Raw genomic sequence first — 25,503 nt, forward strand, 5'->3', positions numbered from 1 at the left:
ATTTAAGAACAAATGTGTCCAATAATCCACAAATGCTATATGTGAGATTTCTCTGTAAAACTTTTGATTTCTCTCTGTGGATTATGTGATGGACAGCCTCAGGTCATTCCCATCTAACTACTTTTTATTCATATGGATTTAAATCTTTTTTCTGAATGTAATAGGATATTTTAGGGTGTAATCATAGACAACGTGGGCCCAGTTGACTTCCCTCAAAGAAGTTACAGCCATATTTTATTAAGGGCTTCATGTAAAAGTGGAGTGAACCACATTCTTAGAATAAGCAGTTCCCTATTAGGACCACTGATGGAATGACAGTGATTTTTCTATAATTTAAACTTCCGTTGTCAGTAAAACATCTAATTCCCCTCCTGTGCAGGAAGAGGTAGTTTAAGGTGAGGGACAAGTTTTGAGACTTTTATTTTAGAACCTGGGAAATCCTAATGTTGCTCTTACTCTCTGCCATCTTTTCTTTTTCTTGTGCTCATTCAATTCTTGTCGAAGACAAGGGCTGTGCTTACTTCTGTGTGTAATATTGCATATGGGAGTGGGGTAGCTTGCAATCTGGGTACCGGACTGTTCTGATTGCAGGAACTATTGTTTTAGCTGTTAGTGGTGATACCAACAATGTACTCAGTGGCCTGGCAGACAAGAGTTAAGAATTTATCTTCAGGGTGCAGAGGCTAGCTCACAAAATAGCACTAATATGACCATCATTCAGCACTGTTTTGTTTTTTGAAACTACAGCTACCTGGCGAAAAATGTTGGTGATAACATATCACATAATAATTGTAATCTTTAAGTGATCTGTGTTATTTCTCTGGGGTTTAAAAGAGATTGAGTTTCTTACAGAATGTCTGAAAAGGTTAAAGCCTCTCTCAGGAAAAATATTTAACAGTGCAGATTGTGTTTTTTTTTTTTTTTTGAAAGCATATTACCTGGATTGAAGTTGGTGATGGTAGTCATGAAAAACTGGATCAGCGGTCTTCCTAACTGAATTCAACAAGTATATATTTTTAAATGTGATCTAAATATCTTAGTTTTAAGTAAACATGGTTGAGGATAGAATTTCAGACACATTGAAGGATTGAGTGTAAAATATGAAAGCATCACCATCAATAACTCTAGCACTAAAACTGCGAAGAAAAAACAATGGTCTAACCATATTTAGAATGAGCAAAGGATTTCTAAGTATGAAACTGATGACCCAAATTATATAGAAAATTATTAATCTATTTGATTAAAAATTAAGCATTTCTTTACACCAAACCTTTCACAGACAAATTTAACTTAAAAATTTATCATATATTTATGATAAATGTAAATAAAGGTTAACTTTCTGGTCAATCAATAAAAAAAGCACTGATACTTTGAGAAAAAAAGGATATGAACCACTAATGCTGTTCACTCTTGATCTAAATAGTATCATTCCGTCCAGTGCATGCTCAATATCTTACGGGTTTGAAACCCATATTCCTCCAGCTGCTGGGACTCCCTTCTCCCCATGCCTAAACATCTAAGCATCAGGACATTAATGCTGGGTTTTCCTCACGTAGACAGAAAAAGAAAAATCAGAAACACGGTACAGGGACATGAACACACATTAATTTGCTCCATGCCACATTACTAAAAGTGATTTTCTAAGTGTTTCAGCCTAACAAATAATCCCAGTGTATTTTTTTTTTAAAAAGCCTTTCAAACATATATTGTCAGGGTTACTCATACTGACAAATGGAAAGCCATTATTTCCCTTGCAAGCATACACAATTGCAAACGGTCTGCTTTTGGCCAAAGAATCTACATCCTAACCTCTGGAATTGTGCAGTGCCCCCTACCTGGTGCTATTCAGCTTGCATCTCTGTAACTTGCCTATTCTTCCAACCCCTGCAATCCTACATAACTTAGCAGGCACAAGAGAAAAGAAACAAATGCATTCCCCTCATCAGATAGCATTACATGCCATTCTCTGTAGAAAGTAGCCTTGACCCATCTTAAGATTGTTTGCTTCTATTTTCTGGCAGCTTCATCCAAATAGGACTGTTATTATTCATCAAACCTGCAGCATTCTTTTCCTTCTGTGTCAGCCAAGGATCTGTTTTTAGCCTTTTCCCTCTCTACTTCCAAGAAGCCAACCAACTTGCAATTCTACAAAGTCAATGGAAATTGCACGCTCATAGCAGCAGTTGGGGGCACAGAGCAACACAAGAAATCAGTCAAGAATAGATGAGCACATTATCAATAATGTCAGTGTGTTAGGACCTCCCCTTGGCTAAGTGGTTTGCAAGAGCCTACTTAAAGTGATTACTTAAAAAAGAAATAAACTGTAGATTTAACTTCTGCATGCTCAGCTTTCTAAAATGATTGTTATTATTTTGTACATATAAAAGAATGGAGAAAGACCACTCTCTCTTAGAGAACAGCAGTATCAGAATAATATTTTCCTGTTAAGCTCAAGCTTCAACTACTATAACATTGATTTGCACACTTTGCACCAGCTGAACACTAATACTTAAAAATGGCCTCACTCAAACACAGCTTAGACTCAATACAACCAGCTTCTACCATGTAGCTTAACGACTCTCTCCCAAGATCTATCTGGCAGATGGGGTAATGGCTTCTGGCAAAGGATCCATGCCTTTAGCCTCTATTTAGGTTCTTGATTTCAGACCCATTGCTGGTGGTTAAGAGCCAGGAAACTTGGAAACCAGTCCATCTAAGTGCACATGCTGGTTCCACTATTTACTGTGTTATTGTGAGCAACTTATTTCTTTTCAGTGACCCTCCCTTAACCCCATCTTTAAAGTGAGGGTAAGAATAGTACCTACCTTGGAAGATTGCTGTGGGGTTAATGAGGGAGAATATGGTCAATTGCTGGGAACAGTGCCTGGCACATAGTGTGACCTGTCATCACCGTCATCACCATCATCATCTCCACTTTCCTATTGGCTGACTTTAGACTCTTCCTTCAGGAGTTGTGTGCAGTGGTGAAGGAGAAACTCTGTAACCCTTAACCTTCCCTCTGGGTATCTGTGGGGCTAAAGTCCAAACACATCAGCAATTGCCAGCTTTGTAGAAGCTGTGGGGATCTCCTAGTCTTCAGATGAGTACTGTCTGTCCATGTGGCTGAGGATGTTGTCTTTCGACACTGCAGCTTCCCTCAGCAGCCATGCCTTGTTCCTGAGCATGGTCCAAATGCTCAGGATGACTTTGCCTTCTAAAGACAATAGCTTATGCTATTAAAAAATTAATAGGCAACATGCTTAAGTAGCTTGTCTGAAAAAAGCCTGTATACTAATAGTTACAATTGCTATATCTATAGAACTATATTTACTGAATACTTACTATGTCTAGAAACTTTCCTAAATGCTTTACATATGTTTTCTTAAATAATCCTTTTAATAAGTCTATGAAGTGGATATTACTATTGCTGACATGCTGCAGATGAGGAAATTAAGACAGAAAAATTAGATAATTTACACAATGTCAAGAAGCAGTTAGTTCAATGCCAGAGCCAGGAAAAGAACCTATATCTAAGTCTGCAATCAAAATGGCAACTGTGATGCCACACTACATCTAATGTGGTGTAATGGCATTCTGAATCACACAGAGAGCATCCTTCCTCCGAAATTTTCCACGAACACTGATCAGGAAGACAAGCGTACCTGATAGGGTTTGATTATTGACTGGATTACCTCATTCTCTGGATGCTCGTTGTGGAAGTGTGGAATTTCTGGACATGCATCTTTTCAGTTATACCCGATTCTGCCAAAATGCCCTCCAGAGTGGCTGCACTAAATTATAATCCCGTTCATTGTGTTTGAGAGTCTTCTATATCTACAGCTGTACCAACACTTGATGTGGTCAGGCTTACTTTTTTTTGGCTAACACCTTAGTATCTCTTTCTCATATTAAACCTCTTCTACTTCCTTTAATCAGTGTGTGTCTTTACTTTGCTACATGGTTAATGCTTTCATTCTCCAGTATCCTCCTACTCTTTATAATAGCACACATAAATAGAAATAATATTTCTTGAAAAAGAGGAAAACAAGCTAAGCTCTGAATTTGTTTACTGTCCCGTAGGAATAATCAGGATTGTATCAATATTATCATCTGTATTAGGTGTTCTCTTTAGATAACAAACTTCAAATGTATAAATAATTTTTAAAAAGATTCCTAGAGACAATTTGTTTAATTCCAGCCCTGTCCCTGAGATGTTTAATAATAACCTTGGATGCCTTGGAGGCAGCAAGTATAAAATCATGCTTGAGTCACCCGCTCTCTTTCTCTCTATTTATATGGACCTCTGGGATGAGTACATATTTACCTTTTGGCCAGTAGGCTTTGTTTGGTAATATCCATGTAACTTTCTTATTTCTGACTTTATCTTAAAGTTGGAATTTAAGATCCAGACCGTAACTAATTAATAGGAAAGAAAGTGTATATATTTTCATGGGGAACTTCCACATTTTTTTATTACATGCTGTTTATTTAATTCTTTCTACTTCTGCATTTTCTAATTTTCCAACTTCAGGCCAAAATTGCTTTTGAGTTGACCCCTATTAAATTTAAACCTCTGCCATGGCTCTCCTTCACACACACACACAGTGTATCAAGAAAGTAGTTCAGAAAGCACATTCCATTGACACTGATGTAATTAAAGTACTTTCTGATTCTTTACCTTAAAATAGTGTTTGATGCTTTGTGTCCTTGGAGTGACTTGGAGGTGAAACAGGAGGAGAGGCATCCATTGATTACCTAAAACGTCCTCTTCAACAATCCTGCCCAAAGAGTCTACCAAGCAGGTAACTCAAAAGGAAGGAGTGTGTTCTCCCCCAGATCCTGATGCCAACCAGGCGGCTCCATGGGAGTCCTGCTAGTCCATCTCCCCTTGGCTCAGGGGCCCAAGCTGCCAGCCTCGCCCCACACTCTGCTCCTTTTCATGTCTTATTCCCTCTTCTTCCTCTTTTCCCGCTCAGGGAGCTCCTACTAGCAATCCTCCTGTTCCTGTTCGGTAATCACAAGACTTTCCAGAAAGAAAATATAGCAATCCATTACTGAAGAGTTGTGGCCTCCGCTTTCAAAATAGCAAAGTTATGTGGCCAGTTCAGAAAATAAAAAGACCACCTTGGACTTTGAATACATGTTGTATGTTCCAAAAACTTTGCTTTGGAAGGTCAAGGATGCTTTCAAAGTTTGGTGCCGGATGCTCACTGTCAGAACCTAAGCACGTTCCTTAATTACTCTCACATAGGATGCTGGGGACTCTTGGATGACAGAAACAGTTTTCTGAAATAGTTACAAATCATTTAGAGTCATACATAGTGATTAAGGTGAGTGATTCTGTGAGGAATCAAAAATGAGGGATTAATTCCAAGATGGGAGTATACAATTGAACACTAAAGAAAATAGATTATTTTCTTCATCATGTTATACAAACCAACCATTTGGATTCTGTGTGTGTGTGTATGTCTTTGTGTGTGTGTGTATGTGTATGTGTGAATAAAGCTAATGTTTGGAAAAAATAGATGGCTCACTATGGCCATTCAACATGTTTTCTAGAAAGACATGATCAATGGTCTTTCTGAGTCCTCTCATATTTTAGGGACATGGCTCATGGTTTTACCTCCCCAATAGCGTAAGTTCATTGAGATAAGATCCTGTCCACCCACCGTCATTTCCTCTCTTCATGGCCTAGTCCATTGCCTTGCACACCATGGGTACCAACTGATTTTATCTAAGTGAACAAATGAATGACTCTGGCTCCAAGTCTCGGTCTGGGTTTCTGAGTGCACTTCTCTTTCACACTGTCTGATCACCTTCAATGCTGGTTTTTATTTCCCACCCTATGTGGACCCCATTTTTTTCCTTTGCTGAACAATGCTTTCAAGGCTACTTTCCAGGGAACATAGCAGAAATATCTCAACATGTGTTTCCTCTTATATACTACAACCCTTCTGGAGGAAAAGAAATAGGATTTGACGACTGATTGGATCAGGGGATAATCTCTCACGTCAGGTCTTTTAGAACAGTTGGTGTCTTCATGTAATTAATCTTGTACCACCTTAAGGGGACTATGCAACTAGGCAGAATTTGATGTCCTAGTCAAGGTGTCCAGCTGTTGGTCAGAATCCTTCTATCTTCTGCTGGTCAGCTTTTCCTTTCATTCTATTCTAACTGGCTTATAATGGATAAAAGTACCATCCCTGAAATAAAAAACAAACAAACAAACAAACACCTGTTAGATATTAGATCCATCTCTTCCTAATTGGCAAGTTTCTTGATGTAGTTAAGCTTCAGTCTCCTTTCTTCTAAATCCCCAATAAAAGTATCTACTTCACATGGATGCTCTAAGTTTGGAATGAAAGGATGCTTGTCAAAGGCTTTCTTGGGTAACTGGCACCTCAGGTCCTCAATACCTCAATACATTGCCACTCCATTATAATTATAACAACTCTTTCTGCAAAGCAAATCATTCAAATCTTCTCCCTGGTTTTCAAATGTCTTTCTGAGTAGGTGGTCTGCGTTCCACTCATCTTTCAGAATTTATTCATTCTCCTCCTACAATCTCATCTATGCTCATGGCTTTGGTTCCCTCTATGCTCAATATTGCCAACTCTCTGTCTCTTGGCCAAATCTTTCTTCTGGCCTTTAGACCTATTTATCCAAACTTCTGTTGAACATCTCTACTTGGATGACCTAAAAAGTCCTTCACATTCCATAAGCCCACAACTTATGCCATGATCTGCCTTAACACGCTCAGCAGAGTGAATGGATGGCCACACACCCCATTGTACACTCCAGTCCAATTTTTCACACTGTGTGGAGAGTGATATTCCTGAAGCATACATCTATCTATCCATTCCTGTGGTTCCCCATAACACTTAGGACAAACATATAAATTTCCTTAGCGCCACTGTTTTCCAACTCTCTCTCTGTCTCTCTCTCTCTGCCCTGTTCTCCCTTCCACTGACAGCCTTCCTTTCACCACTTATCCACTACACGTAGTGTGATTTGACTAACTATCTTTTAGGTAATCTAATTTCCTTCCTAGCAGAGCCCTGGTTCTGTTTGGAGTTGCAAATGTCCAACTTAAAACAAAAGGAAACCAAACAAACACAAATTAGGAGTGGCCGTGTGATATATATGTGGAAATGTGCCCATGATTTCTGTGAAAGTTTTGGTTTCCTGATATAGTTGCCATGCTGCTTCTTCTTGCCTGGGATTTGGACAAAATGCCCAGAGCTGAAGCTGCCACCTTGACTCTCACATAATCATAGTGATGGTAAAGATTTGGTCATTGCTGCCAATACCATTGCCAAATCTTTCTTTATCTGCAGGTCAGAGATTTGAGTAGGAAACACTTCCGAGGGTTGAATAGCAGATAAAGATGTTGAAGTCTTTACTCATTAATTTGTAAAGGAGTCTAGGTTCGCATAGGAAGCTCCCATTCCCTCCAACCCACAAACCTAAATGCAATAAGACGCGTGTTATTTTACAGAACTGTTAGTAGCCAGACACTACTGTTTACGTTTAATGACAGGGATTAGCAAATTTCAATTTCGTTAGCAGATACAATGGTGACAACAACTGCTTTTTACTGAGCACTGTTCTATGTATATTATCACATTTAATTATTGTAATAGTCTCATATAGTAGGCATTATTATCTCTATTCTACAGATCAGGAGACTGAGATTAAGGGAAATAAAGTGCTTTGCCCAAGTGTATTCAGTTTGTATTTAGTTTGCCATCACTGGAGTCAGGACTTAAACGCAGAGACTTAATATTTCTGACCCCAAACCTATGGCTTTAACTATAATCTTGTGTTGACTTCCACACATGGGCAAGGCTACGTGTTATCATTAACATTTGTCTGGACTTACATCCTCAGGAGGTTAAACGTGTTTTTGTAAATGCCACATTTTCTACTTCTGAGTCAAGTACATATGTGTAAAATAAAAACTTATTGGTTCATTTATTCTAGAACAAGGATGTATCCTCCACTAGTCTTTATATCTACCCAATATGAATGGAATGGGGCACGATATTATATAAATGCTGTATTCATTGGTTTTTGGCAACATCGCTAATCACTCCCTCTCTCTTGCATTCTGTTCAGCTTGTAGATACTGCTTTCTTTTTTTTTTTTTTGGCTGAATCAACATGTGAACCTCATTTTGCAGGATTTGTTAAAAATATAATTAAAATGTTGTATAAAGGTTTAGGCCAAATTGGCCTGGATCCTAGAACACACTCTAAGCAAAACCTCAAGGAATATACGTTCATAGGAAAGGTTTGCTCTCTGGGATCTCCTCCCACTTGCTTTAACCTGATATTTTGCTTATTCTGCTATGAAATTCCTCGGAGGAGTGAAACAGTAGCTTGCCTCATTAAGACGCATCATTTACAAGATGTTGACAAATGTTGGCATTTATCCTGTTAACATAATAAATGTGAGAAAAATGACCATTTGGCATAGATAGTTCCATGCAAAACACAAGCATGGCTGAGAATGAGGATGATTTGTTGTGTTGTCTTCAGCAGCATCGTTGAGGTCTACATACTGGAATAACTATGTTTTGGAAATAATAATTATTTCTTCTTTGCCCCACAAATATAAGTTTTCATTCTTGTTGGCAGTGGCAGACAGGGTAGCTCAAGACATAGTCAAACCTAGAACTCAGAAAAACATCCATATAAATTTTGTTTATTTACATTTTTCACCTCAAAAAAGTTTTAAGTGTTCTCCCTTTTGGAAGAAAGTTATCATTTTTTGCTTAATTTTTTTAACACTTGGTTATACTTTTCATACCACTTGTAGCTATCTGACAATTACACATTTTTTGGTTCAATATTATAGAGCTTTAATTGTAAAGCTAAATAAAAAAGGAAGTATATAAAAAAGAAAGGAAGTATATAATTTCCCAAATTATAAAGAGTTGGCTTGAATTTTCTTAATGGAAAGGATTTCATCTCCATTAATGAAAATATGTTGAGAATTTAATTTATTCAGTTCTACAGAATTTGAATTTGACACTGAGCTTCTAGATATGTGTATATACATGTGTGCATGTACACATATTTACTTCAGGAAGGAGAAGAGCAGACCTTGACCTCCAGGTGCTGGCCTGGTGGTACTCACAGCCCCCCCCCCCCAGCCTCTGGTAACCACTCTACTCTCTATTTCTATGAGTTCAGCTTTTTGAGACTCCACATAGAAGTGATATTATACAGTAAGTATTTGCCTTTCTGTCTGACTTATCTCACTAAGTATAAAGCTCTCAAGGTCCATTCAGGATGTTGCAAATGGCAGTATTTCCTCCAATAATATTCCATTCTCTGTGTGTGTGTGTGTGTGTGTGTGTATGTCTCCCATCTGCTTTCATCCCTTGACAGACACTTAGGTTACTTCCATATCTTAGCTATTGTAAATACTGCTGCAGTGAACATGGGAGTGCAAATACCTTTTCCATATCCTGTTTTCATTTCTCTTGGATATATACCCAAATGTAGGATTGATGGATTATGTATTAGTGTTATTTTTAATTTTTTGAGGACTCTCCATCCTGTTGGTCATAGTGGCTGAACCCACTGTAGGGAAGCAAAATGTGCCACCCAAATAGTCTCTCTTGAGCATGTAGATTAATTTAGGCTGATTTTTAAGGCCCTGAAGGCTCAGGAAGAACCTTTCCTCTTCCCTCTAACTGCCTAAAAGAATGTAGATAGAGGACCTGTTCAAGTAAGAAGGTAACTGTACTAGTAAGTTTCTGTGTCCCAGAAACAAGCCCGGTGCAATTCAGAGACAGAATAGTTGTTCTTGTGGGGGAACTTGAAAGAGGTAGAAAGGGCTCCAGGCATAAAAAGAATAAGTACCAGGCTGGGAGGCTACCAAGATAGGAGGTTTGTAACAAGGGCAGGATAATGACTTGTACAAAATCTTCTAACACTTGGCTTTTCAGGCATGAAAAAAATAATGAAGAAAATACAAGAAAGAATCTGGATCAGTGCTAGAAATTAGGATATAAGTATAATCCAAATGTAAGAAACATTGAAAATGTTAGTTAGATACAAAACTACAAAACTGAGGGGATGCAATTGAAAGACATTGAGGAAATTATCATTTATCTGCCTGATAAGCATCAAGCCCCAATGAGAAGTACAGAAGGGATACAGGACCCCAGGCACATAGCCCAGTTTAGACGGGTCTGGATGGATGGAAAAGAGCATATGTGAGGACCCACAACGAAATCACCACACTCAATATCGGTGATGCCTCTGATACTGTAATCAGAATGTTAAGTCTAGTATCATTTAAACTATATTAGGTAAAAATATACTTATAATATGATGACAAATATTTAAATATACCCACAAATTAGGCACAGCAAAATAAAGACAAAGTAAATAAACACGCAATGAGTTGCTACATTCGTCTGATAGTAATATAGGAAAATAGACAATAAGAATAATATAAATTAAGTGATCACAAAAATCCTATAAATAATTCCATTCCAAGTCTTTCACCTATAAAATATAACCTCTACCCTTGCCTGGCAGAGGCAACCTGAGCCCCAGCAAGTAAGCTGAACTCAGGAGCAGCAGCTAGGTTCCCCTGGATTTTTCTGGGCTGACCCCAAGCCTCGCCTCACCTGTCTCACCTCACCTGCAGCCCCACTTGCATCTTTCCTTCCGCACCTCTTTGCTTTGCTTGGTCCTTCCTGGGCTTTATAGGTATCTCCATCAAGGCATCTTTTCTCCCACTCCACCTCTGTCTTCCTGCTCATCTTTTGTGGAGCTGAGGCAACTGTACCCTTACTTTGGAAACCTGCCCTGAGAAGGACTCCCACTGGCTACCTAAGGGTTCATCCTCCTTGTTCCTTCCTTCCTTGTTTGGATAGCAAACAGTTCACAAAGGAAAAGGCCACACTGCTTTAGAAAAGGAATGAGACACCTACGTGTCTCAAATATTGAGTAATTAACTACACTGGATTTCTAAAATATGTGCAATTCCCACGGACCTATAGGTACCACTGAAATATAAATTGTTTCATGGCACTGTTTTAAGAAATCCTTACTTTAAAAAAAATATAGGGCTTCCCTGGTGGCGCAGTGGTTGAGAGTCCGCCTGCCGATGCAGGGGACATGGGTTCGTGCCCCGGTCCGGGAAGATCCCACATGCCACGAAGTGGCTAGGCCCGAGAGCCGTGGCCGCGGAGCCTGTGCTCCGCAAAGGGAGAGGCCACAGCGGTGAGAAGCCCGTGTACCGCAAAAAAAAAAAAAAAAAAAAAAAAAATATATATATATATTTATTTTATTTATTTAATTTGGCTATGACAGGTCTTCATTGCGGCATGCAGGATCTTTAGTTGTGGCATGTGGACTCTTAGTTGTGGCATGAGGACTTCTTAGTTGCAGCACACATGTGGGATCTAGTTCCTGGACCAGGGATGAAACCCGGGTCCTCTGCATTGGGAGTGCGGAGTCTTACCCACTGGACAGCCAGGGAAGTCCCCAAGAAATCCTTAAGTTTATAATAACATTTTCACAATTGAGGTAATGACATGGCAGTATTATTATTGTTCAATTTTTAAAAATGAATGTATGCTTTTGGGTGTGAGATAGAATGTCCAGAAAATCACTATATGAAAGAAATATAAAGGTTTCAAAAAACCATTAGTTTCAGGCTTCCCCGGTGGTGCAGTGGTTGAGAGTCCGCCTGCCGATGCAGGGTACACGGGTTCGTGCCCCGGTCCGGAAAGATCCCACGTGCCGTGGAGCGGCTGGGCCCGTGAGCCATGACCTCTGAGCCTGCGCATCCGGAGCCTGTGCTCTGCAACGGGAGAGGCCACAACAGTTAGAGGCCCGCGTACCGCAAAAACAAAACAAAACTATTAGTTTCTTTCGTGATAAGGCATGTGAGTAAATTAACATAATAATTATTTATAAACATGTGATTTTTAATTTAAATATTATTGGGTTTGAAAATTTGAAATCATTTAGCAGCAATCCCATTCAGTATTTATTTTACTGTATTTTAGCATTCATAGTGTCAGATTTTAAAAGTATTCATTACCATCACCATTTCAATTATGTTACTGTTGTTCAGGATATATACAAATGGTGTTAAGATGATTTATTTGGTATCAACACTTGTACTTTATTCTCAAATAGAAATGGATGATGACATAAGTTAAAAGACATTAAATCATACTTCCTGGTAGAATCCTATCGTATGTATCAGGAATTTAGAATAAATAGAAGAGTTACCTGGATCCAGGTTTTTCAGAACGTATAAACCTGCTATATCTGCGATGCTTTCAGCCACTCCAGAGAGTTGGTCCAAAGAGCAACTATGGTGAATATTATTTTAGTAATGAATTCATGTAATCATTCACTTCTCATTTTAATAATAAGCATTTAAGGAATGCTTGTCCAGTGCAAGGTACTTTGCAGGGTAGTGTCAGCAGATCAAGAAATGTTTCAGTCCTATCCTGAAAGATGATGTGATTCACAGAAAGTATTATAGATCACAGACGTGCTCATATTAAGCATTCATGGTTTAGTCCTGGAAGGTCTGTGGGCTGTGGAAACTTTTACTTTTTCCATAAAAAGATGAACTCGGGTCTCCTGATGAAAAGGTAACGAGCTAGAAGATGATCACTTAGCAGAAGCCGGATCCTAGCAGCCCATAATTTGCCCTTTCATTCCTTGAAATCACACTCACTTTCATTAAAGTCACCGATGTTACTATTATATAAACTTTATGAGTTAAGTGACAGAAACTGTGGCATTCTCAACATGGGTACTTGGTCATTGTGATGGTCATTCCTTAGGAATGTCAAGGGCTTTCAAAAGTTCCAAGGTGATTCCTACATGCTCAGGCTTCTTCAGACCAGGACACTCATTGTCAGCTGCAGAGTGAGGGAAACTGACCCATTTACAGGTCATCTGCAGTCTCGAAAACCAGCCAGAGCACTTGTGGTCATTGTCCGTCCTGTGAATGTTCTGGAAGTTTAGTAAGCTTTGTCGTGGTTGTGAAGAGACTTTTATGGTTCAGGGTCTACACTGAAAATGGTGGAGTTGTTCAAACCTCCTTCAGCCACCTGGTAATGGAACCAGCCTCCCTAACCACTGACCCTCACAAGACTCTAGGCTTGTTTATGCTTCTGGAGCTGCTACCTGAGGGCATGCATGTCCCGGGCACTTATGTCTGGATTTTGTGGAATGAACAGCGCCTCAGAAGAGAGTCACATGAGTTAATGTGGTCCACAGTCAGTCTGTTCACTTACTGCAGAATATGACAGAAATGTTGTGGGAATCCTATTTTCATGAGGTTTATGTTCTACTCCTCTTCATTCTAGAAAGGCTCTTTTGAGTTAGAGGTGAAAGTCTCAGAGAGTTTTACCTCAGCAAATATTCTCAGCTACATTTCCAGGGGGAGAATATGAAAATAAATCCCAAACCACCTCTTATATTATTTTGAACATTTTAAAATGCAGTTTCATTCAGAATTAACATTTTTGGAAATCCGGTTTTGAGTACTGTCATCAAACTTTAACCCAAAGGATTTCAGAGAGCTGGGGCTGGAATAATCCATGCATATCCACAAGGATAAATCTTTAAAAATGATTTGGCGCTTGATTGAATCTTTCTACTGTGAATTTACCTCGGGATGCATTTGGGTTTTATTTTGGAAAACAATCTTTACATAAATCTGAGCAGGTAATACAAAATGAAGAAAAGTACATTTCTGATAGCAATAGGGAACCTGGAATTTCTCGGCCTCAAGAAAAAGAAGCCTTAGATTTGCACTGGAGAAATGATCTACTTTCAGAGTTAAGGTGTTTATGAAAATTGATATGTGGATATCTGCAAATTTGAAGCTTTGCAGAATAAGACCACTTTATTTGTATACACTGTTATAAATCCCTATTTTCTTTCATGCTTTTGTTTGCTATTGGGAGCTTGCCAGCTTCAAATAGAAGACTAGGTAAAATATTAGATTGGTCAACTCCAACATAGGAAAAATTGACAATCATAGTTTCTGGAAGTTCATTGTCTGCCTTTAGCCATAGACAATGAGGCACCCTCCTATAATCAAATATACACAAACATTAACAACAGGTCTTCACACTATTTTCAGAATTAATGATGCTGCACATTTTAAAAGTAAAGTTTATTTTGTGTGTAAAATAAAGACATCTTGGTAATAAGGACTTGCATGCTGATAGGGATTATGAAATCATTCTAGTACACATCTGTCCCTGCTCTGCTTTCACATGATATTTTTAAAAAATATTAAAAAAAACCCTGATTACTAAAAAGGTAAAATCTTGGAAAAAATCATTAGGTTTTCTCTTGACAGGCATATTTTTAGAAATTTTCAGTGACCTAAATTTGAACAAGTCTGCATTCTAATGGCTAGAATGTTCTCCATTAAATATAAGAAAATCCAGTTAATTAATTAGCCCTTGGTGTTAAATGAATTTTTTAAGCCTGAGAGATGAGGGGAATGTGGGATTTGTGATGACTTGACAGTGAACATGAATGATGTTGAGCCCAGAGTGTCTGTGAATATGAACTACTTTTCACCTGGGACTCTGGAGGCTGAAAACAGGCAAGTACAGCAGGAAGACCTGAAGGTAGGAGGTGGGTGTTGACTTATCATCAATGTCTATGTAAGTCTTGTTTTTTTTTTAAAATTTTTATTGGAGTAGAGTTTATTTACAATGTTTTTTTAGTTTCTGCTGTACAGCAAAGTGAATCAGTTATACATATACATATACCCACTCTTCTTTAGATTTTTTTCCCATAGAGGTCATTATAGAGTACTGGGTAGAGTTCCCTGTGCTGTACAGTAGGTCCTCTTTAGTTATCTATTTTTTATATAGTAGTGTGTATTTTGCCTACATAAGTCTTGTTTTCTCTCATCTCCATCAACTATGTATTATATTCCATTCTTTTATTGTTTTTCAAGATATGGTTTCAAAGTAACTGCACATAATTTAACATTAACATGGAATATTTTTATGCCAGTTCTTTTAATCAAAACTGGATTAATTAGGGCAATTGACAGATAAAGTTGTACTTTTTGGTATGGTCCTCGGTCATGGTTAAATCTTTAATAAAACTACAAGAAGCATCAGAAGATGGAGTTGAGGCATGATTTATTTAAATTTCTTGTCCAGTTATCAGAGAGGAAACAAAATTTCCCTATTGGGGAAATATTTGATTTTGCATTCTAAGAGCTAATTGGCTGGAATGGGATAATGTATTTTAGTTCCACTTACTGTTCTGACCCTTTACATATAGAGATATTATGGCTTTTATTGTATTCCTTTATAGTAAGATAGGTGAAAATTCAAAATCCACTCATTCAGCTAGCATATTAGATGCTTATTCAAGTTTTTGATGTTAATCTTTATCGTGCAAATTTTTCCTGCATTTATTTAAAAATGTGGACTATTGAGTAAGACGTTTCAGATCTGTCTAAATCAGGTGACTGTTCTACTTGCCAGAGCATCTAGAACTGAATTGACCCCAACCATTGCATGCAGTGTCAGCCTTACATGGGCAGTTGTTAGTGAACCAAACTTGGGTCCGCTTGCCGGTGTGCAGTGAAACCAATCTACTGACACTGGGTAGTGGTGAAGGAAAGTGCAGCCTTTATTGTAAAGGTGCCGATACCAGGAGAACGGGTGGCTCATGCTCTAAAACCCTGAACTCTGTTTCAGGAAGCATTTTTAAAAGCCAGGTGAGGGGGTGGGGGGGTCACAGGGTATGTGATCAGCTCATGCACAAGCTGATTGGTTGATGGTGGGGTAACAGGGCAGGGACACAGTGGTTAACCTTATGAATCCTTGGGCTCCAGGAGGCCTGGGGTCTTGGGGGGGGGTCACGTGCTCATGGTCATCAGGTAGTTAAAGTCTTCCATTTGGTGGGAGGTTTCACATCAGTAAAAACAACTCAGGAAATGTGCATCCGATACTATTATCTGGGTACTTCAGAGAGGAGCTACAGCAGAGGATATGGGGGAAGGGCCTGCCCCCAGGAAGGCCCCAAATAGCCCTGCTTGGTTACACAGTGATACCTCTCTGTTTTGTTTCCTGCTGCACCCCTGCAGGTATTGCAACAGTGCTTGCCCTGTAGGAAACCAACAAGATTTTCTTTTTTTAAATTATGTAGCATACATGTGGGTTTCTAAGTTTGCCACAGCTATGACCCCTGCAAGCATCACAGTTTTCTGAGATTAATTAGCAAATCAGCCTCCTTCAATGACAGCACATGAAAGGAGATGGAAAAAGGCACTTCCTCCTATAAACTCCTTTTTAAAAACACTAAACCCTTCCATTCTTACAAGGGTCAATTAAAGATATTTAATATATTCTTATCCAGAAAGGAATTGTGTGGAACTCAACAGCCTATTAGCGACAATTGGACAAAAGCAACCTTCAGTGTTTTTTTTTTTTTTTTTGAAGTAGGTACAAATAATGTGTATCACAAAGGAGGTGAATTGTAAGTCAGGGAAATTGAAGTTAACAAGGCATTTAAAGAAGCCAAGTTACTGCAAAGAGCTCTTAAGCTAATTATCCTCAGTAATGGAGCTGCTTTTTGGCTCATAAAAGATAGCACCTCCTTCAAACAGGTATAGCTGGGGTAGCATATTCTAATCAGCTCTTAGTTCTCCATGTGGCCACTTAGGAGGAATTTTAGAGATGGCATGGAAACCTAGATGTCTTTAAAGTGATACCCCATTTTGGAGAGATTGCTTGAAACATCATTGAAGGCACCTAAGCTTAAAGACTAGTCCCTGGTTAAAATACAGATGTCCATGGGATAGATGACATTTTAAGCTGCTCCCTGTCATTTCTATTTGATTGAAGGAAATGGCTAAAATCAGGTTCTAAGAAAAGGGAGGAAAGCAGAGACTACAGAGTCCTTAGATACTAAAGGGAGAAAAGTTCGTTATTCTAAGGACCCTGTTCTCCTGTGGTCGGCATAGCATTGCGCTCATTCTGGGGCCATACAATCTAGATTTCTTTTTTCTCATCTCTTTCCTTGACTACCTGTGTGGATAGTATTGAAGTTCCTTGGTTACCTCTCCTTATTCATATCTTAACATGGCACTCCTAGACGGGAAAATGTTAGGGAAAAGGTGAAATTCTTGTCAAGTTCATTTCTTCACACTAGGTGACGATTTAAAAGCCCTTTGACCTTCTTCCTTTCCCCCCAACTCTTCCACTCTCTGTCCTTCAGTCTGGCAACTTCACTGTTCTATAGATACCCCTTCCCTGAAAGATGTCACTCCAGAATTCACCTCTCCCACTCAAGTGCTCTGTCTTGACCTCATTAGTCCTGTATTTAATGATGAAAGGGAGTGGTCCAAGGGAGTGTGCATCACCTGACTTTATTCGTCTTGCCTGGGGGATCACTTTCAGGTAACAGCTACTAATACTGTACCACCTATTCCTTTTTAAATTTCCAACCCCAGCAATACTAATTCTAATTACTCACACACAATGTTTTAGGGGAAGACCGTGTTCCTGGGTCTAAGACTAGAGTCTGCAGTGGCATCAGGTAATACGTCCTCTTTAATGAAACCCCAACTCAAGGGCTTATTACATTATGGAGCGGTCAGGCATTGAGTGACTGTAGTTTCAATACAGGAGTGTTCTTAAGCATGTTGATTTTCATCTTGGCAAAAGTGTGCTCTTTTCTTTGGGGCACAAGCTTTTCTTTCAAAAATGTATGTGGAGTCCTCCCACACAACCCACCCCACTCCCCCGAAAAACTCATCTTCCACATACTTGCCAATATTTAAGAGAAGCATCCATGACTTTTCACCCCAATATTCTTCTATTTCTTCAGCTTGAGTCAAAAATCAGAAATAAATATGTGATGACAGAAAACTGTCGTTTGGGTAGATTTAGACTTCTTTGAGAATAATAACAATAAAGATTCTGGAAAATATTTGTAATTAACCATGCTTTAGATTATGATATGCATCTTAAAAGTATATATTGGTGGCTTTTTTGAGAGTCAGAGAGCCTTAAAGACATGTACTTCACTTGTAAGAAATGTACAGTTAATGTGTAAATAACTAAAGTAAGTAGCAGAAGTGATATTTCATAAATGAAGCTCTAGGAAATAATGACATAAGAGTTTAGGGGGAAAAGAAAGCAAAAATTTTTTTCTGGTTAAGAGCTTCATATAAGTAGTGGGGAGAAGGTTCCTTTTTGGGCTTTGAAGTGTACATAATTAGGACAGGCAGATACGGAGGACAAGCACTTCCAGGTGGAGGTGAAGCAGAAAAGAGAGCAAAGGTGAGGGAAGGGATCCATCACACATGGTCCATTTTGATGGGAGTAGGAAGAGAGATCCAGTTATGAAGACTACAGTGATGATACCCCAGTGGATGAGTGTGTATTTGATGGCATGGACAATAGAGGGGCCCAGGATATCTTAAGCAGGAGAAAATGATGCTAGGAATTGTGCATTAGGACATTTAACTGGAGAAAGATGTGGCATTTACTCTGACAAGTATCTGACAAAGAATTAGGAAGGGGAAGAATTGAAGGTGGGTAGCCCGGTTAGGATATCATTTTGATAGCCTCAGTGAGACCATGGAATATGCAGAATGTTGAATGTTTATCCTAGGAACATTTCCAAGATAGAATGGATGGTAAGCAGAAAGTGATTTTATATTTGGTGGAAGCAGGTTGAAGATGGGGTGACAAATAAGGCTGGGGCTAGTAAAAGGGAGTATGGGGTGTGGTCCACCGAAGACAGAGCCTTGATCAATACCGTATTGAGAAGTAGGTGGAGAGAAATGAACGAAGCAATGTTTCTCTTCCAGATAACATAGTGCAAAACTACCTACCACTCACGAAATTGTATGAATCCTTCGTACTTAGTATCTTCTTTTATTTCTTTTTATTTGCACTCAATTCTATATGATTAAATACTTAGTATCTTTAGTCCAATCAAAGCTGCAAAAACATCCTAATAGTGTTTCAGCATCCCCATTCTATATATGACCAATAATCAGTGGAGATCACACCAGCAAACTCAATAATTAGGACCTAGAAACTGAGAAATAGAACAAATCTTAGCCATCAATCAATATGACCTGGGTGGTAACTAAAGATAATCAAGCAAATATAAATATGGTTGTCTATAAACAGTGGTATCTGCCCATGTTTACAATGTTACAATGCCACGTAAATGTTGTCCTCTGGGGGACTTCCCTGGTGATCCAGTGGGTCAGACTCCATGCTCCCAATGCAGGGGGCCCAGGTTTGATCCCTGGTCGGGGAAGTAGATCCCGCATGCATGCCACAACTAAGAAGTCTGAATGCCACAGCCAAAGATCCCGCGTGCTGCAACCAAAGATCCCGTGTGCTGCAACTAAGCCCCGGTGCAGCCTAAATAAATAAATAAATAAATAAATAAATATTTTAAAAAATATTGTCCTCTGGTATTAAAAACACAAAATATTTTCATAATATTAATTCAGTTACTAGGCATGTAGTTTTCACCTTGGACTCAATAAACTGCATGTTAAGAACTGGTGAAATATATCTGGAAATTTTAGAGCAGAACTCAAACCAATGTGAATTTCCACCTAACCCAACGTTATATATTTCAAAGACACTAATTTTAGAGCAGCCTAATACTTAGCTCTATTGAACTTTGCTACTGCTCTCCTCCTTCCACCAACAAAATCTTTTCTTCTCAACTTTCCTTGCAACGTGTCTGGGTTCCTGTATCAAAATTTTAACTTTAAATGATAACACCATGATTACAAAACTAAGATTGGACTTAAAGCTGTAATCGTCAACTCAACACTAACCATATCGTGAGTGTTTTTTTTTCCACAGAGATTTTTAAAACTGATGTCATTATACTGAGAATAGAAAATATCTACCTGAATGATTGAAAATTACAGTGGGAACAGAAGTAGGTAGAGCTAGCAGTGCAGATGTCCTTAGCTGAAAATTTCAGGTTCTATTTCTAGATGGCTTTCTTCTTTATGCTAATTTTTTATAACAGGGCGAAGTGTCATTTTCTTTGATTGTGGATGGAGGGAATGATACGGGAGGAACCTCTTGAGATGACAGCCTGACAGCCTTTAAATCAAGGAGGATCTCTTTCCTAGCAAGCATGAAGATTAAACAGACTAATGAATCAATGTTTTAGACCATCCACTCCTGGGAGAACACATCAGAGTCCCATCAACAACGGTCAAGTTGGGGAACATTCTTTCCTGTCAACTGGCAAGTCTCCTGTTGTGTTGAAAGTCTTGTTCTTCTCTGGGAAATTACTCTATTTAATGGAGACAGATGTCACTCCACATAATTTGATAGTTCTTCACCAGGATCCAAGAGGTAAGATCTCTTCAACCAATATAGAATTTTAAAACTGTGGTTGTGTGTATTTCTAAAATCAGTTTCTTTCCTCCAACAGTCAATTTTATTTTTAATAGAGAATTTTTTATTCTACTCTTCTGAATTTTCCCATAAAAAGCAATATCCAAGGTGCCAACTGCCTTCAGAGTTCTCTAGAAATGACTTGATCTGTCACCATTCAGTGGGTATGAATGTAAATTTTAAGAGACTTAAACCTTAAAGCTTTCAAGAATGTTCTGAGTCATACTCCTTCTCACCTCCCTTTATATCTCTGGATTAATCACAATTTCTGATGCATTTCTTCTGAAGTTGTTAATTTTATTTGAGACAATGGCATATCCTCAGTACATAAGGAAGCATAAATGCAGACTTTTTTCCCCTCCTCCTCCATAAGATGGTATTATTCTGAAAAATAGAGTATGTGAAAATATCACTGAAGTTACAAAGCAGATATTAAATTTTTATTCTAAAGTGAATCCCAATGATGCATATCTTAATGACTAGGAGATGTGAATTTCTTTTAATTAAACAATTCATTGTTTCAATTAAACTTCATTTTGTTTCACTGCCATCCTTTAAGTGTGGGCAACTTTTTTCTCCCACATTCTGCTGTTTCCTGTTCCTTCTCTGCTGACATTTTGCAAGTGAAAAGAATAGCAAACTATGAGTGCACATCGCTTAGTTTTAATACAATATTAATATCTGATCCTTGACACATTAAATGACAAGACTTGCCATTTTTGACTTTCTACTACTTAACATTGCAGAGCTGTCCCTAATAGCTCTAATACATATTATTCCCTGAAACATTTGTGAGCAGTAAGCATAACGGAATAAGAATTAGTTTAGAAAACAAAATGGTTTCATTTCTAGTGTAGAGATATATCATACTTTTAGATCAAAACTATTGATTCCGGGGTCACTATAAACCAATCTACAAAAACTTTATTAGTTATTGATCTATCTATATTACCTTTTAAATATATGTTTTAATTTCAAAATATAGTTACATAATCCACAATTTAAAAAAACAAAACATTTAAAACATTTGTTTTTCATTTTGAAACTATACGTGCTTTTAATGAATTGGTGCTTGGATACTGAGCTAGTTAAAACTCCCCAGAAGCCCATGGCATTTATTTTCTGGTTTCACCATGGCAAGAACATTGAAAGAATGGCTGAAAACAAACAAACAAAGTCGCCCTTTTCTCAAGTCTCCATGGAAATTTATATAAACTCAATTCCCACTTATTAAGTGGTAAGTTCTGTTAGAAACACCAAAGAAAGAGTCAAGGCCTCTCCCCTCAAGGAACTTGTAATATTACAGGGTGATGTGAAAAACACACAGGAAATAACTAAAGAACATATCTAAGGCAACATACTAGTAATGTGTGATAGTACAGAGCAGACTATTTAAATAAATACCAAAGAATGTAAAGTAAGGGAAACTTTGCCTTGTGCTGTGTTCAGCCAAAGAAGGAAGCTGAGGTCAGCACTGATGTGCTCTTTGAAGGAAATGAATATTCGGGGTGGGTTATGTGAAGTGAGGGGTGTGACTTCAAGTTGGGGGTCTGGTGGAGGGAATGGCGTTTTGGAGGAAAGGCCCAGTGGAGGGAAGAGTTGGAACCAAGAGTGAGCTTTCTTCATCTCAGCCTGGAAGGTCTTGGACGCCTGATATCCTGAAGGCAATTGTATGCTTCTTCCCTCTCACTTAGAGAGTTGCTTGTCTTTTGGGAACCATCATGAGTTCCATAAGTGTTCCTCCCACTGCTCTTATTTGCCCCCCAGGGTGATAAAATGATGTGCCCTGGGGGAAACGAGACAGAGGTAGGGGTCACATGGCAGATTTGCTGCACTTGGCTCTTGAGCTCCTGTTTCTCTGGATACCTAAGAGATGTTGGATGATGGCCCACTCTCCTGCCACTGAGTGGAGTCACGTTTGCTCAAATATTGACTCATTTAGGCAAAAAGTCATCATGCTTAGTGTCAACAGCAGCCATACCTTAGTGTCAGTGGTGAAGAGTGGTGAGAGCACTGGGAATGAAGCATAGGGGTCCAGCTCCTTCTGGGATCAGCACATCCTCTTCCCTCGTGGGCCTCAGCTTCCTTACAGAAAGTAAGGAGGTTGGGCTACAGTGTCTCTAAGGTACTGTCCAGAAATGACTCCCTATTATTTTGTATTTATTCTAAAGTTGAAAACATTGATATAACAAAAGATATTTTCCCAGCACAATACTTCATTCATGCCTAATGGAGAAATAAGAGAAAGTCAAAGTCTTTACCCATGAATTTAAAGTAGACTCTGTCCTCTATCTACCACCATTTGAGCAGTGAAACCTACAAAACCCAGCACAAGGATGGCACTCAGCACCCTCAGCCAGGGTTTGCAGTACCCCTCAGGGTTGTCTAGCCCTTCTTGGCTGACTTTTCAGATGGACCTGGTGAGTTTACAAACTCTCCTACAAGGAGAGGGAGTTGGGAATTTTAATGTGAGCCTCAAGGGAGCATGAGGAGATAGAGACAGGAATTTGGGGTTCTTAGAAAAATTGAGACCTGTAGACCTGAGCGTGAGTACTTCCCCTCTACTCCCTACATTGCAAAATTAGAAGATAAATAGCCTGCTGTATCCACTTAGTGAACTAGTGGTAATACTCAGAAACCCAGACTTCTAGTCTCCTGATCTAGCTCACAGACAGTGCTTCCATTTAATTAGTCAGATTGATTGAAAACTTAATTACACATAATCCCACAGAAAAGGGAGTTATGATAATCACACATGCAAAGCTTTAGGGATGTAAAAGAGAGAAGGGCCAAGTTTATGATAGCCAAATAACTGGAAGCAAAGAATTCTTATCATAGCCATGCTCTCTTCATGGAGGAACCACTTAATAAAGGAAAATGTTTTCACTGGAAGGTGTTTTTTTCTGGTTGTCACATTTCATAAGGTAGAATTAAAAACATAAAACAGGGTGTGAGGTGGATGTAGAGGAACACCTTTTCCTTAGATGGAATTTGCTAGAGAACTGGATACAATAATCCAGTTGGGAAATTCTCAGGCAAGATGCAGAGCTGCCCCTAAGAAATGTCCAGATATTCATAAGGCTTCCAACATTCTTATGGTGTATTCATGTTCTCACTCTGATATTTATTGGAAAGATTTGGGAGACAGTTTGAAACATTTTGTAAATCAGAAAAATAACTCTCTTAAGAAAGAAAGTGAAGTCAAAAATCTGAGGATTAGTATTATCCATGCCAAATATAAAATGAAATAAAAGAGGATAAGATAATATGAAATGAAATAAAACACTGCCTTGCCCCTTCCTTACTTTCATACAAAGACAAGCACATAACAACAAGAAGGCAAAACCCCACTGTCTAAAGTAAGAAGGGGAAAAGGTCCTCACTATCATCATGTTCCCATTCTCCACTAATGTTTTCATTTCTAAAAGGATTTCAAATAGTGTTTTTATTCCAAAATAATCATTGGTTATTTTTCTTGCAATGTTTCTGAAAGTCTAAAATTATATCATACAAACCACATACTTGGTAACTCTGTCTAGAGAATCACAAAGTAACTAATTGGAAATTGAGTCAACATAATGAATTGATGATTTATTGTGAGGTGTATCTCTAATCAAATCACACACACACATACACACACACACACACACACACACACAGAAGAATGGAATATTTGGTTGGTCCCACTCATGGCTTTCTTTTTGTTTCTATCCACTGGTTTAGTAAAATAAGTTTATTTAAGTTTAAGATGATAATCAAGGGAAAACTAATATAAAAAAACAGGTTTGGGGTAGGATTATTCTTCTATTGTTAGCACCTTCATTCTAAAGTTAAGGAAAATAATTAGAAGTTACAATTTCCCTAAAGTTAATCATACAAAAAATAATTTATAAAGATTTAAGAGAGAAGGAAATATAACTTTCAGTTCTCCACAATCTACAGCTCATCCAATTCACAGCAGAGATAACCAAACATCTCAAAGATTTTTAATTGGATTAGCCATTGATATAATCTCTTGAGCACATTCATTTGTCAGATGAAGGCTTTGTCTGTCAACTCAAAAGAAAATATTACCCTTGAAAACATTAAGTTGGGAAGGATTTCAAAACTGTCCCTTATTCAAATTGTAGCAGACTGTTTTGACAAGGATGTGCAGAGAACATTTGCAAACAATAAACAGCCATGCCTTTCTCCTTTGGATGAACACAAAGGGAAGGAAGAAAGATTGTCATTTGTCTCCATGGACATTTGTCTTGCCAACAGTGCATTAATTCTCTTTGAAATCAGTAGTTGTATATGTTGTGTATAAGATATATTTGATGATGGTGATCCTTTAGCCTTTGTGTTAAATTCTCCTTTATGGCTCAAGATACCAAAATAAATCTATAGCTCTTGTTCAAGGGTGATGTCTAATTTGGCCAGCTGGAATGGCCATCAAGATAAATATGTATTTTCCTTGAAAGACACAGTGATGTGGCCTTTGGGATTGAAGCATAGGCCATACGACCTCAAGTTTAAGTCTTCAGATAAGAAAAAGGACATATATTGCTGCCAGCATGTACTATGCCCTGAATATCAGGGCATGGTACATGATGGCTGTGTCTATAGACAGAATCTTTTCAATGTGGCCACAGCGTTGTCATCAAAAATCCCCTCCCACTTTTTAGGATGTTGTATTAGATTTCTATGTTGTGTAGGAAATTACCACAAACTTAGTGGCTTAGAACGGCACCTGTTATTTATCCTACAGTGTCTGTAGCTCAGAAGTCCAAGCACAGCATAGATGGGTTCTCTGCTCAGGGTCACAGAAGTCTGAAAGCAAGATGACTACAGAACTGAGTTCTTGTCTAAAGCTCAAGGCCTTTCCCTACACTCATTCAGGTTATTCAAAAAATTCAGTTCCTTTCAGTTGGAGAAATGAGGTTTCAGTTTTCCCCATATCTGTTACCTGAGAATCTTTCCCAGTGGCTGGAGGCTGCCCTTATGTCATTCCCATGGGACCCTCTTGCAACACAGCACCTTTAATGCCAGCAGGAGACTCTTTCTTTGCCCAACTAAGATGGAGTCATAAAATG

This window comes from Mesoplodon mirus (assembly GCF_964341445.2).
Source record: "Mesoplodon mirus genome assembly, chromosome: 14".
Lineage (NCBI taxonomy): Eukaryota > Metazoa > Chordata > Mammalia > Artiodactyla > Ziphiidae > Mesoplodon > Mesoplodon mirus.